General features: G+C 38.0%; 1 non-coding gene across 1 annotated transcript; it reads left to right on the forward strand.

Annotated features, from left to right (window-relative positions):
- The first annotated feature begins 556 nt into the window (after positions 1 to 556).
- Positions 557 to 663, forward strand: LOC141637356 (small nucleolar RNA R71). The gene has a single exon (XR_012541740.1). It is a non-coding gene; the product is annotated as a small nucleolar RNA R71 (small nucleolar RNA).
- The last annotated feature ends 14,982 nt before the right edge of the window (positions 664 to 15,645 follow it).

The following is a 15,645-nucleotide window of genomic DNA, read 5'->3' on the forward strand; positions in this document are numbered from 1 at the left end:
GTTTCTCATGGGAGGTAGGGTGTATGTTGGTTGAGGGTTTTGAACATTTTGGCTTTTGTATGAGAGATTTGGGTGGAATTTGGTGTTTTCATTGTAATAATTTGAATAAGGGGTACCACTCTTGTATGCTTGAAAGGAATTCACTTGTTCATTTGTTCCCCTACATTCAGATTGGTCATGTCCCAAAGTTCCACAATTCTCACATATCCCACTTGGGATTGATGAAGATGCCGTCAAGGCATTAACATGTTGCTTTGGTGATTTTGAGGCTTCTTCAAGTCTAGCCATAGCTTTTTCGAATTCCAAATTGATGGTATCAATATGAGCACTAAGTTGAGCACCCAATTGAGTAATACAGTCCACTTCATGCTTTCCTCCTCTAGTAGCCTTGCGAGGTCTACTATATTGTGAATTATGGACCGCCATTTCCTCAATCTTGTTCCAACTTTTATTATCGTCAACTTCGGTGAACATACCATTTGATCCCATGTTGAGAATGTTTCTTGAGTCTTCATAAAGACCATTCCAAAATTGTTGTACCAAGAACCACTCGCTAAGTCCATGATGAGGACATGAGCAACAAATTCCCTTGAACCACTCCCAAGCTTCATACAAAGATTCTTCATCTCTTTGCTTAAAGCCCGTAATTTAAGCTCTTAGCATGTTAGTCTTTTCCGGTGAGTAGAACATTTTGTAGAAAGCTAGAGCCAATTTCTTCCAAGAGTCAATTCCGAGAGTAGCCTTATCAAGGCCTTTCAACCATTGTTTTGCGGTGCCAATTAGAGAAAAAGGAAATAAGACCCATCGAATTTGGTCTTGAGTTACACCGGTTTGAGAAATCACATCACAATAGTCACAAAAAGTCTCCATGTGAGAGTAAGGGTCTTCACTAGGCATCCCCCATTCTTTCGACTAATTGGATAAATGCGGATTTGGCAATGAAATTTCCAGTTAAGTGTTGTGGTGTGGGAGTACCATTGGGTAGGTTCTCCTTGGTTGGTACGGAATGTGATGAAAATTTAGGCATTGTGGGTTTATTTTGTGTTGGATTTTGTGTTGGGTTCTCCTCACCTTCTCTTGCAAAAGAGTTGACGAACTCAATAGTGTTTGGTTGAATATCTACAACTTCACCAATACCTCTCAAAGTTCCTCTAGCAAGTCTTCTAATGTTTGTCAAAGTCCTTTCAATTTCGTGATCAAAGGGTAACAAGTTACCTTGTGATCTTCTAGACATGCAAAACATTAAACAACTCGAAAATAATTAGAACAAACCTTAAGAAGTTGTACTTCCCCAAGGCAAAGAAAGACACAACTAATAACAATCTAAGAAAATCTAAATCAAGTTAACACCGTCCCCGGGAACGGCGCCATTTTTGGTCGTACTCACTTGGGAGGTTTAGTTTTCGGTACTTGTCGTTAGGAGCACCTAGACCAAAACAAAATTTATAAATCCACAAACAACTCTACTATTAGTAAAGAGGCAAGTAAAGGTCGGATCCCAAGGGACGGGTATTGAAGTTAGATTTTCAATTGCAAGTAGCTGTGTCTTGGGGTGTCACAATTTGGGGTTGGAATAGAAGATCACTAAACTAAATAGCAATGAAAGTAAACAAGCAAGATGATTAAAAAGAGATGTAAACAATTGATAAAAGGCACTAGGGTGTCATGGGGTCATAGAGGATTCATGGGAATTGATCATACAAACATATTCTGAAATTATAAGCAATCAATTATTGTTGTGATGGATCGAGTTGGTTTATATCTTACAATCCTAGGAAAGTTTGGGTCCCAGAGCCGAATCGATTAAATTGTGCTAGACCTACAAGTCGACTTAATCTTCCCTACTCAACTATATGCATGGTCTAATGAGACTCGAGTTGATTTATGTCTTACAAGTCTCATTGAAAAGATAAGTGATGGGTAAAAAATGCAAGGATTCATAGGCTCGCATTTCATCAAACATAACATGTGCATAAGTTGAGATCACAACAAGCAAGCAAATAAACTATGAAATCATATTAATTTAAGCATGAATCATCCCCCATGTTGGTTTCCCCAAATTACCCATTAACCCTAGTTAAGAAAACTACTCACTCATTATCATGTTGAACATGCTAGGAAGGTTGTCAATCATACCAACAAAGTAAAACATGATGAATAAATGAAGATGATTAACAATAATTAAAAAGGGATTAAGAGAATTATACCTACTAATGATTCCAATAATAAAGCTAAGAATAATTGAAGTACTTGATGATTGATTGGTAGGTTGTCAATCTCCCAATAATAACCCAAATAATCTTCAATTACCCAAAATGAAAGATGAACAAACCAGAGATTAAGGAAATGTGATTTGTATTAAGGCTTTATTAAAAGTTGATTACAAGATTAAAGAGAGATTAGATTGATATAAACTACACTAGAGATTGATAAGAAGAACATGATTATCTAATTAGACTAATGGGGTATTTATAGTGGGGATTAGGTACACAAATTAGGGTTTACTAAGGGCTTAAATAACGATTAAGTCCTTGAGGAATTGCTCCTCTCACCATAGAACAAGAAGAAAACGAAATAGGTGTACCACAATCCGAGCGTCCAGGGCACGGGACGAGCGGTTTGTCTGGCTTTTGGACGATTGGATTCTTGGGCTGGACGGGCGGATTCCCTGGCTTTTGAACGAGCGTCCTTCTGAGGAAGACGCTCGGATTTCTTGTCTTGGACGGGCGTCCAGGGGGAAATCCGCTCGGATTCTTGAGACAGCTTCTTCCTTTCTTCTTTCCTTCCTTCTTCTTCATACAATCCTTGAGGATTTTGTCGGAGATGCAAGGATCTTTTCTCATCATTGCCCAACTACTATAATATGTACAAGGGCCTTCTAGTCTTGTCTTGTCTTTGATGCTTGGTCATTGAATTCAATCAATTTAGCTCCATTTTGCCATGAAAATGCAAGGTTTTCACTCCTTTCCTACCAAGGGATCAAAACCTCAAAGAATATGCAAAACAAAGGACTAAAGACAATAAATGACCTAAATATGCACTAAAAAGCATGGGAACAAGGCTAATTTGGGGACTAAATATGCTCAAATAATGGTCACATCAAGACCGTTGCACAAAACATATATAACCTTTATATATGCTCGGTCAAAGCCCTAAATGGGCGGTCAACGACGGTTCGTTGGTGGTCAAATACGGGTCAGAGGTGGGTCAAGGTTGGGACAAGTCAACGGTATGAATAAAAAAATATAAAAGCTAGTATAAGACGATTTACCTTACGATGTCAAGACGGAGGGACAAAAGGCAAATCTCCCTTTTCTTCTCTTTTTCTCTCTTCTTTCCCCTCTCTAAGATTTCCCTCAAATTGTGTGGTGGAAATGATGAATTAAATGATAAGGGTTAGGCGGATGAGGATAAGGGAGTGTGTATATATATATATATATATATATATATATATATATATATATATATATATATATATATATATATATATATGGTGGGAGTGTAATACATGTATAATGTATTATTATTATTATTATTATTATAATCATTATTATTCTGTCTCAACATAATTCGTATAAATAAAATATTATTATTATATAATTATTAATTATGGAGTATTACAATCTTTCCCCCTTAAAATAAACTCTGTCCCCGAAGTTTCACCTCACTCTTTCCTTTTCGGCTATTTCCTCAAATCTCATGTGCACTCTTTTCCAAAGTTCGGTGTTCCATTCTCACAACTTCTTCTTAACTCGCACTATTTCACGATATTCCGTACTTCATTTTTCCTAAAATTCCAATTGTTACATTCACCCCCTAAAAAAGTAACTTCGTCCCAAGTTCAACTATCAACCTCAACATACGGTGACATACACTCATTACTAAATTCCACAAATGACCATGTTCCAGGTTCAACACTCTCTCCTACATATTGTATATCCATAAATAAATCAGGTATGGTCCCAATGCCATTGGTATAACCCTACTCTACGAGCCTCCCAAACGTCAAGGTACAAGGTTCATTTTACGGTTCAAAACCCTAATCCCATAACAACACCCAACTCAGTTGGTTCTAAGTCTACGCGTAAGTCTCGGGGTATAACTTGATTATTACTACACACGTATATATCACGTCTAATCTCATACATGCAAAAGTATGAAAATCATTCACGAACATGCAAACTCAATGAAACAACCAAATGATGCAATGTCACTCGTCATGTGACCCAACTATGCTGAACATTCCCATTTTCCGAATACCATGCCACGCATATACCGCGTCAAATCCACCACATGATCACACATGTGTTTTCAACATCTATTCTCATCTATCACCAACACTTCCGCTCATACAGAAGACCATATAAACAAGTACGCAAATGACCACTATGTCACTCACACAATTGTAACCACATCAATTAACATGCATCACACAAGATTATTACATCATTTTGTCATAAATCCACTCATGCCGAATCAACAATTTCTATTTACTTTGCAAAATGTCACACCACGTAGTAAAACGTAAAAAATTCACACATATCACCCAGGTAAGGTCAATCATGGTCATCCAACCCAAGTCAACTAATATAAACTGCGAAATAAGGGTACATGCTAAATATTTGGTCAAATATCCACAAAACAAGGGTCAAAGCAGTCCACTCTGCCGAGTGCAGGAAGCCACTCGGCTGAGTAGGAGACCACTCGGTCGAGTGCATGGTACACTCGCTCGAGTGTCACCTGGGGCAGAATGTTTTCATTCTTAACTTAGTTCAAAACCTCCCATTTCATCACAAATATGAAAGATGAACAAACCAGAGATTAAGGAAATGTGATTTGTATTAAGGCTTTATTAAAAGTTGATTACAAGATTAAAGAGAGATTAGATTGATATAAACTACACTAGAGATTGATAAGAAGAACATGATTATCTAATTAGACTAATGGGGTATTTATAGTGGGGATTAGGTACACAAATTAGGGTTTACTAAGGGCTTAAATAACGATTAAGTCCTTGAGGAATTGCTCCTCTCACCATAGAACAAGAAGAAAACGAAATAGGTGTACCACAATCCGAGCGTCCAGGGCACGGGACGAGCGGTTTGTCTGGCTTTTGGACGATTGGATTCTTGGGCTGGACGGGCGGATTCCCTGGCTTTTGAACGAGCGTCCTTCTGAGGAAGACGCTCGGATTTCTTGTCTTGGACGGGCGTCCAGGGGGAAATCCGCTCGGATTCTGAGACAGCTTCTTCCTTTCTTCTTTCCTTCCTTCTTCTTCATACAATCCTTGAGGATTTTGTCGGAGATGCAAGGATCTTTTCTCATCATTGCCCAACTACTATAATATGTACAAGGGCCTTCTAGTCTTGTCTTGTCTTTGATGCTTGGTCATTGAATTCAATCAATTTAGCTCCATTTTGCCATGAAAATGCAAGGTTTTCACTCCTTTCCTACCAAGGGATCAAAACCTCAAAGAATATGCAAAACAAAGGACTAAAGACAATAAATGACCTAAATATGCACTAAAAAGCATGGGAACAAGGCTAATTTGGGGACTAAATATGCTCAAATAATGGTCACATCAAGACCGTTGCACAAAACATATATAACCTTTATATATGCTCGGTCAAAGCCCTAAATGGGCGGTCAACGACGGTTCGTTGGTGGTCAAATACGGGTCAGAGGTGGGTCAAGGTTGGGACAAGTCAACGGTATGAATAAAAAAATATAAAAGCTAGTATAAGACGATTTACCTTACGATGTCAAGACGGAGGGACAAAAGGCAAATCTCCCTTTTCTTCTCTTTTTCTCTCTTCTTTCCCCTCTCTAAGATTTCCCTCAAATTGTGTGGTGGAAATGATGAATTAAATGATAAGGGTTAGGCGGATGAGGATAAGGGAGTGTGTATATATATATATATATATATATATATATATATATATATATATATATGGTGGGAGTGTAATACATGTATAATGTATTATTATTATTATTATTATTATAATCATTATTATTCTGTCTCAACATAATTCGTATAAATAAAATATTATTATTATATAATTATTAATTATGGAGTATTACAATCTTTCCCCCTTAAAATAAACTCTGTCCCCGAAGTTTCACCTCACTCTTTCCTTTTCGGCTATTTCCTCAAATCTCATGTGCACTCTTTTCCAAAGTTCGGTGTTCCATTCTCACAACTTCTTCTTAACTCGCACTATTTCCTGATATTCCGTACTTCATTTTTCCTAAAATTCCGAATTGTTACATTCACCCCCCCTAAAACAGAACTTCGTCCCGAAGTTCAACTATCAACCTCAACATACGGTGACATACACTCATTACTAAATTCCACAAATGACCATGTTCCAGGTTCAACACTCTCTCCTACATATTGTATATCCATAAATAAATCAGGTATGGTCCCAATGCCATTGGTATAACCCTACTCTACGAGCCTCCCAAACGTCAAGGTACAAGGTTCAGCCCACGGTTCAAAACCCTAATCCCATAACAACACCCAACTCAGTTGGTTCTAAGTCTACGCGTAAGTCTCGGGGTATAACTTGATTATTACTACACACGTATATATCACGTCTAATCTCATACATGCAAAAGTATGAAAATCATTCACGAACATGCAAACTCAATGAAACAACCAAATGATGCAATGTCACTCGTCATGTGACCCAACTATGCTGAACATTCCCATTTTCCGAATACCATGCCACGCATATACCGCGTCAAATCCACCACATGATCACACATGTGTTTTCAACATCTATTCTCATCTATCACCAACACTTCCGCTCATACAGAAGACCATATAAACAAGTACGCAAATGACCACTATGTCACTCACACAATTGTAACCACATCAATTAACATGCATCACACAAGATTATTACATCATTTTGTCATAAATCCACTCATGCCGAATCAACAATTTCTATTTACTTTGCAAAATGTCACACCACGTAGTAAAACGTAAAAAATTCACACATATCACCCAGGTAAGGTCAATCATGGTCATCCAACCCAAGTCAACTAATATAAAGCTGAAATAAGGGTACATGCTAAATATTTGGTCAAATATCCACAAAACAAGGGTCAAAGCAGTCCACTCTGCCGAGTGCAGGAAGCCACTCGGCTGAGTAGGAGACCACTCGGTCGAGTGCATGGTACACTCGCTCGAGTGTCACCTGGGGCAGAATGTTTTCATTCTTAACTTAGTTCAAAACCTCCCATTTCATCACAAATATGCTAATAAATCCCGATGGTGACTCATATACCATTAAACAACTGAATCAAACACATTTAGTGGCCTTATGGCCAGCATTACTATACAATTTAGATAACGCATCCAAGGCATACTACCAACACAAACCTAATATTTCATCACCAACAACTGCATCGTAGTGTGACACTATAGTCACAACGGTAACCACTATGCATTACGCAATCTCATGGACACGGTCTAATCAATCATCACCCTCAAGGAACAATAACAACATCACCACTCACTTAAGCACTACAACACAATCACGATGAACACCGTGGGCATTTTCACAATAACGCTTGGGAGGCAATTTTACAAACAAAATATATTCTACCACTCTCAGGGTCGGAATCCGACACAACCAGTTTCACATATCATTCCTATGTACTTAGGTTAACGGTCACATCATGCCCCACTCTTACTCTCACGGTTACAAGACCAAACTTGGTATTACCAAATCCAAAATTATGTATATCACGATTATTAGAACTCAACTAATCCATGATTTGGTCACCTCACACGGGTTCACTTAAAACTTAAAACTAATTCCTTACTGGATGACGGCTATCACTTGTAGATCCCCAACTCATCTCTCGCTCTAGTACTCTATCCCTCTCTAGTATTCCAGATTCTTAAATCTTATCACCATTTATCCCAAATTTAATCCATCCCTCAAGGTATATTTCACTTTCTCTACAACTTTTACCAGCTCATGTCATCGCTCTCTCTCTCTCTCTCTCTCTCTCTCTCTCTCTCTCTCTCTCTCTCTCTCTCTTACCCTTAGTTCCTCAATTATTCTCTCATCATTCTACCAATCCAAATTCCGCCATATGCCAGCTAAAATACTTGAGCCGTGCTCACAAGGTTAATATCACATGTTCTCAATTGGCTTTCACTACCGAAGAGTCCACACAATCGCTAAATACCTTATTTGTTTTGCCATACTCAAAACATTACATGGGCCAATCACCGCCCGAGTGTTCCCAAGTACTTAAACTTGATGACTAAGTCCAAAATCACTCGTCTTGTCGGAAACATATGCCTAAGTCTAGGGTGAGAAAACACTCTTTCGGGCTCACACACAACTTTATGCCCGAAAATCTGGGGTTAACTCAACGAGTAAGGATGATGAGAATCAAAACAAGCCAGAACGGATATGTAAATGGTAGGAAATCAAATAACATGAAGTTGATAGGAAATCCATGACCGACACCTTAAAAATTGCCCTAATATCACTTTTGAAATATAATGAACTTTGAAAGGCGATGCAATTGGAAAACTCAACTCTAATGCAATTTTACTCAACTTGACTCAAAAGCGAAAGGTTATAATAAAATTTTAATATAAAGGTCATTTGTTTCAAATTTCTTGAAAACTTTAAAAGGGAATAACACGTCATAGGATGGTACGTGTCTCTATGGGCAAAATTCAAAGTATTACTATTCAATTGGTATAAAACATAACTTAGAAAAGTCAAAAATTCGGGTAGTTGTATCATTCACTTTCAAAAGAAAATCTTAAGACGGAAAACTTCTTATATACGATTTCACAAAACATCGTAATCGAAGATTAGAATAATAAAGAATAAATGAAGTACGTCACGAGCGAAAAAAAATCAAAGCTTATTTATATTTTTCACTACATTTTCGGGAGATTTGTCAACCTTTAAGACAAAAAAATTTTGATTCACAGCTTTTTATTACAAAATTCCAAAATAATATTATAGCTTCATAATACTATCAAAACCATATTTGAGTTAAAATCAAAATTGTTCATATTCCACACCTGGTTCAAAATTTTAGGCATAATATGCAACGAAATCCTCATTTCTAAGACAATACACCACACTATTAGGGATAACAGTAGTCTTTATAAGACGATTAAAACAACGTTCACTCATGAAAATGAAAAGTAAGTAAAACTTTTAAATTGAAAATTTCGCATACAGGGTAAAAATCCGACATTAACAACAAGTATTAAGCTTTTCTTGTTCAATATGACCCAACAATAAGCATAAAATTTGGTTATCGACTCAAAAGCACAAGTTTCTAAGCTCATCCATGGTGGGGAAAAAAATTTATCGTAAAAAACTAATTTTTGACCACTCTAATGATGTAGAAAATCAACCATTACTATGAAATTGAACAAGTCATGCAATTATTTGATAAAGCGTGAATAAACATGTGTATATATAAAACCATTTCAAATTTCAAAATGAATAAGATGACTCAACTACATGGTCGAAATTTGAGAAGACGGATAAAGAAAAGTGGATTAGCAAAGTGAAATTCCAAACAACAAATCACAATATGAAAATTTTGAATTATTTTAAGATAAATCATTGCCGAAGTTACGAGGTTCAAAATAGAATTGAAAAGATAAGGTAAAAAGCAAATTTTACACGAATTTCTCAGCTAAACAGGTCCACTCGGTCGAGTGCTTCGGGCACTCGGTCGAGTGCAACTCCACTCAGTCTAGTGACAGGTTACTTGATCGAGTGAAAACCTTCCAGAAGTTTTGCAATTTCTTAAATTTTCCCACTCGGTCAAGTGACAGGTCCACTCGGTCGAGTGAACTATCCACTCAGTCGAGTGACTCATCCACTCAGTCGAGTAACTGGTCAACACGCTCGAGTACTACTCTACTCGGTTGGGTTTGGTCTCACACTCTCTATCTATTTTATATTACTCCCAAAATCATAACTACTCTACCACTAACCATCATCATTCATGCTATAACAATGACACTAGCAAGCTCAAATACGCATACGATATCTACGTGCCAAGACTGAGGACTACCGTCCCTCATATCAACATACACCAATCATATCTACGATATACTACTCACATGAGTCTACTTATCCATCTATCACATGCTATTATACTCTACACAAACGATTCTATCATACGATAACTTATAACTAGTAACAACATACACGTATTCACACCACATTTTACATATTATCATGCATCAAATGGACCAAGATATCATGCAAGGTACTTAACCATGATCAAAAGTACATGTAATCACACAACTTTTCATTTGAGTAAGTAAATCATATAAGATGCTAAACAAAATTCATATATATCACGCATATAATAATGCAACATTTCACGTTCCCTGACTCATAACCACCTATGTAGTGACGAACTGAAATGATAGGCACTAGCTTTGGCATGAGGGCGCCTACCCATCCAAAACCGATCTTCTACTGAACTCATGTCGCGTTCTTTTTAGTTAGACTCTCCTAGCTTTATTTTGGTTCATTGGTTTAGGTTCCAAAATCGTCGCTCTGATACCACTTTGTAACACCCGGATTATTCGGCCAAGATAATTGGAGCGTTACCATCTCGGTTTCCCGAGGTAGTGTTTCAAAACTTCAATCAAAGTACATTTTATTAATGTAAAGGTTTAATGAATTTACATAAACGTAGACAAATGAATAAATAAAATACAACTCGTGACATCTATACTCTTCTACCCAACTAGACTCGTCTCGTGATATCATCATGCTCGTCCCGTCTCCCGCGAACTATCCAAATAACCTGAACATAACTTGCTCCCCATATGACCAAAGGATATCATATGGATCAACACAGGCCACTCCAAAAGAGATAGGTGAGAATGCACAGACACAACAAACTTCAGTTTCAACAAATAAATAAAGTGTGTCACGACTCGAGTGTGTGAACATACAACATGACTATGATATGAATAACATGATATCCGACAACCGCCACCACGGTACTGGGACACGCCCAGACATACCGACAACCTCACTGGTGCCGGGACACGCCCAGACATACCGTCAACCACACTGGTACCGGGACACGACCAGACATACCGATAACCATAAAAAGGTACCGGAACAAGGCTGACGTACCGGGTCCGGAATCAAACCAGATCCCCCGCCAAACATCGTGTCTCAACCACGCGCGTCCCTCAAAACTCAAGTCATTAATGTGCACATCCCTCTTGGAGTGGGAAAGCTCCAAAAGGTGACCCAGGCGGAAGACAGTCTCCCAACCATCTCCCGTCCCCTAACAACAACCAACAGTCACAACCATCACATTATCCAATATATATGACAAGTACGATAAGCCAAGATACCACACAATATGTCAATTACCGACTTATCCAATCATCTTAACCAATATCATGTTATAATGCAATAACCGCTAAAACACGACTCACATGACAACTCAAACGCATATTGAAAATGAGTAGGATTAACCTACCTTTTAGCAATCCGTATAAGCAATCCGCCAAACAAGCTAGGCCCGTCTCGTAAAACCGTCTCACAAAACCTACATCATAAAATACGCTAATAATACAAATAAGTATAAATATACTCATCTAATCATACAAATACGTATACAAATACGTATAAATATACAAATCTAATACGTATACAAATACGTATAATTATACAAATCTAGTTATACCAATACGTATAATTATACAAATTTCGAATGTATACGACAAGCTAAATACGAATTAATTAACTAAATAGACCCGTCTTATTTAATTACCCAAAACCCGACTCAAACCAACCACCACTCACCACCTACTACCGCCACCGTGACCCCCACCACCAGCCACGGTGGGCCACGGCTGGCAGCCGCTACGGCCAACAACAATAACGAGAACAAACAGCAATAATGACAAAAACCCGCAACAACCCACACACCTGTGGGCATGGCCACCTGCACGACCAGCCGATCTGTGGACATGCAGTAGTCTCTTTGAAAGCCATGCTCGGCGGCGTAAAAATGCTTTCGACCAGATCGTTTTAGATCGGTCGGTTTCGTCTCGTCAAGGGTCTCGAAATGATGCAGGAGATGTTCGGAGTCGCCACTAAGCATTTGTGGGATGCTTGGAACCTGTTCGCGTAGGAAATATCGGTATATTTCATCAAGAAAAATTAGGATTACAACGAATTATGATATATGAAATTACTAATCATAAACGAATTGCATAAACAAAAGAATAAAGATTTAGAATTAACCTTTGGTCCTAGCAATTTGGCCTAAGAACAATATCGAAATAGTTATTCTCCTAATCGTTGCACCCAAAATGCTTTGAGAAATGCCTCTCAATTTGCTAGAATGAGATCACTAATTTCAAATTAATTTTTAGGGTTTTTTTTTGTGTGATGAGTGAATTAGGTTAAAGAAAAACAAGTCAGAAAAAAAGATCTCCCTCCTCCCTATTATAACCGAGTAAGGAGAGAAAAGAGGAAGATTTTTTTTTTTTTCTTCCTTTGACCGAATAACCGACCCAAAAATAAGGAGAGAAATCTTCTTATTTTGGTAGTTATCATATTGTATAAAATGCGTATAATTCTCAATTGTCATTTATGTCGTCACGTATTTAATAAGTCTACACACAACAGTTTGCAGTCGTTTTATAAATACCGGCCTGTCAACATTTATTATGACAATTTCGTATAATATATACATTAACTATAAATATAACATATTTATAATTCACTAATTAAATATAACTGGTTACGTTTAATTACGAATTAACATCTTAATTCGTTTATGCTAACATTACATACATTAATTAAATATAACACTTTATATTAAATTTACGAATTTAACAATTAATTCGTCTCAGCTGGTATTATTTAATTGTATTAAATATTCGTCTCATCATCACATTGACTAACTTTTTAGTCAAATTCATGAACTAACCTTTTAGTCATATAAGGCATCAATGTGATTACATTTTCATATAATCACATCTCTCAAATACATCCTTTAGGTGTGACTTTTAGGGACCAGTTGATCACCGCCATCAGTATGATAATAACGTCAAACTTCTAGCAAGCCATCCGTTATTAAGTAAACGTTAATCAACTGATAAAATACTAAGTATACCCTTGTGAACCTATAAGAGATTTATATACGTTATCACACTAACTGTGGAGGACACTAGCTCCAACAAGATCCCATACGTTATTCTCATACATGGAGTCCATCTCGGATTGCATGGCTTCAAGCCATAACTTAGAGTCGGAACAGGTCATGGCACCTTTATAGGTAGCGGGTTCATTACTCTCTAGGAGCAAAACGTCATTCTCCTCGACCATACCAATGTATTTGTCTGGAGGATTAGAGACTCTACCCGACCTCCTAGGTTCCTGAGGAATATTAACTGTATCATCAGTTGAAGGAACAACTTCCTCCATCTGCTCCTCTGTTGTTGGTTCTTGAATCTCCGACAGCTCAAAGGTTCTATTACTTGACTTTTTCTCGAGAAATTCTTTCTCTAAGAACTTTGCACTAGACGCAACAAAAACTCGATGTTCGGTAGGCGAATAGAATTAATGACCAAACATTCCTTTTGGATAACCAATAAAGTATATCTTGACCGATCGCGGGCCGAGCTTATCCTCGTGTCTCCACTTGACATAAGCCTCGCAGCCCCAAACCCGAATAAAGGACAAGTTAGGGACCGTTCCCTTCCACATTTCATATGGAGTCTTGTCGACAGCTTTAGACGGACTTCGGTTAAGTATAAGAGCAGCTGACAAAAGACCAAAACCCCATAACGAATAAGGTACTACCGTGTGGCTCATCATGGATCGAACCATATCAAGTAGTGTTCGATTTCTCCGTTCGAACACACCATTTAATTGAGGTGTTCCAGGTGGAGTTAAATGTAAAACTATTCCACAGTCTTTAAGGTGTTGATCAAACTCATTTGAAAGATATTCGCCACCTCGATCTGAACGGAGTGCTTTAACTTTTCTACCCAGTTGGTTCTCAACCTTATTCTGGTATTCCTTTAATTTTTCAAAAGACACACTTTTATGCTTCATTAAGTAGACATATCCGTATCTACTCAAATCGTCTGTGAAAGTGATAAAATATCTATAGCCATCTCTAACGGTGATTGACATAGGTCCACATACATCAGTATGTATGAGTCCTAATAGGTCACTAGCGCGCATTCCAACACCTTTGAAGGAAATTCGAGTCATTTTGCCGATAAGACATGATTCACACGTGCCAAATGTAGAAAAATCAAAAGTGGGAATAATCCCATTCTCAATGAGTTTCTTTACACGTTTTTCATTTATGTGTCCCATTCGACAATGCCATAGATAAGTTTGATCTTTGTCACCAACCTTTAATTTCTTATTATTCACGTGTAATATATATGTGGTTTGATCTAAGATATAAATTCCATTCATGGAAACTGCTTTGCCATAAAACATTTCATTAAAAGAGAAAATACAGCTATTGTCCTTTATTGAAAATGAAAAACCGTCTTTATCAAGTACGGAAACAGAAATAATATTCTTAGATAAACTGGGTACATTGTAACAGTTATATAAATATAACTCAAAACCACTAGGGAGCTGGATTACATATGTTCCCATTGAGACTACAGCAACTCGTGCTCCATTCCCGACTCGCAGGTCCACATCACCCTTTGCGAGAGGTGTGATGTTTTTTAGGCCCTGCAAATGATTACACAGATGACATACCAATAGGAGTGACGCGGCCTGCTTTTATATCCTCACGGTACACGGGACAGTTCCTCCTCCAATGCCCAGTCTTGTGACAATGGTGACACTCAACGTTACCGTCCTTGCTCTTTGCCTTACTTAGTGTGCCACTAGTCTCACCAGGCCCACTCTTACCGTTTCCTGACTTCTTAAACTTTGGCTTCCCTACAGTTAGGTCGTCGTGAGCCTTGCCCTTACCCTTATTCTTGTTGGAAATCATGAGAACATCTTGCTTCATGCTCCAACTCAATTTCATATCCTTCTCAGTCTCTACGAGAAGTGAGTGTAGCTCATGAGGACTTTTCTTCATGTCATTCATGTAGTAATTTGCCCTAAAGAGGGCAAAACCATCATGAAGTGAATGAAGCATACGGTCAATGACAATGCTCTCACTGATTTTGCAATCAAGTGCCTCCAATTTCTCGACATTCTCAATCATGTTAAGAATGTGTGGGCTAACCGGTTGGCCCTTCTGGAGTTTCGCATCAAAAAAGCGACAGGTATACTCATAAGTAACGATTCTCGGTGCTTTTGAGAACTCATTAGTGAGCGTGGTGAAAATCTTGTTTGCACCTTGGGCAATGAAGCGTCTTTGCAAATTGGTTTCCATTGCAAAAATGAGTACGTTCTTTATCGCACCCGCTTCCATAACGAAGTCACTATAAGCAATTGATTCGTTAGCTCTTGCATCGGGGCCTGGGTTTGGCGGTATTGGCTCAGTTAAGTACTGGAGCTTACCGTTAGCAATGGCAGCATTCCGTAATGATGCCTCCCAGTCCGCAAAGATGGACCCGTCATTCTTCAGTCGTCTGAACTGATTCATGTGGTCCATGAAACCTTTTAC

Source organism: Silene latifolia, unplaced genomic scaffold (assembly GCF_048544455.1).
Source record: "Silene latifolia isolate original U9 population unplaced genomic scaffold, ASM4854445v1 chrun_scaffold_16, whole genome shotgun sequence".
Lineage (NCBI taxonomy): Eukaryota > Viridiplantae > Streptophyta > Magnoliopsida > Caryophyllales > Caryophyllaceae > Silene > Silene latifolia.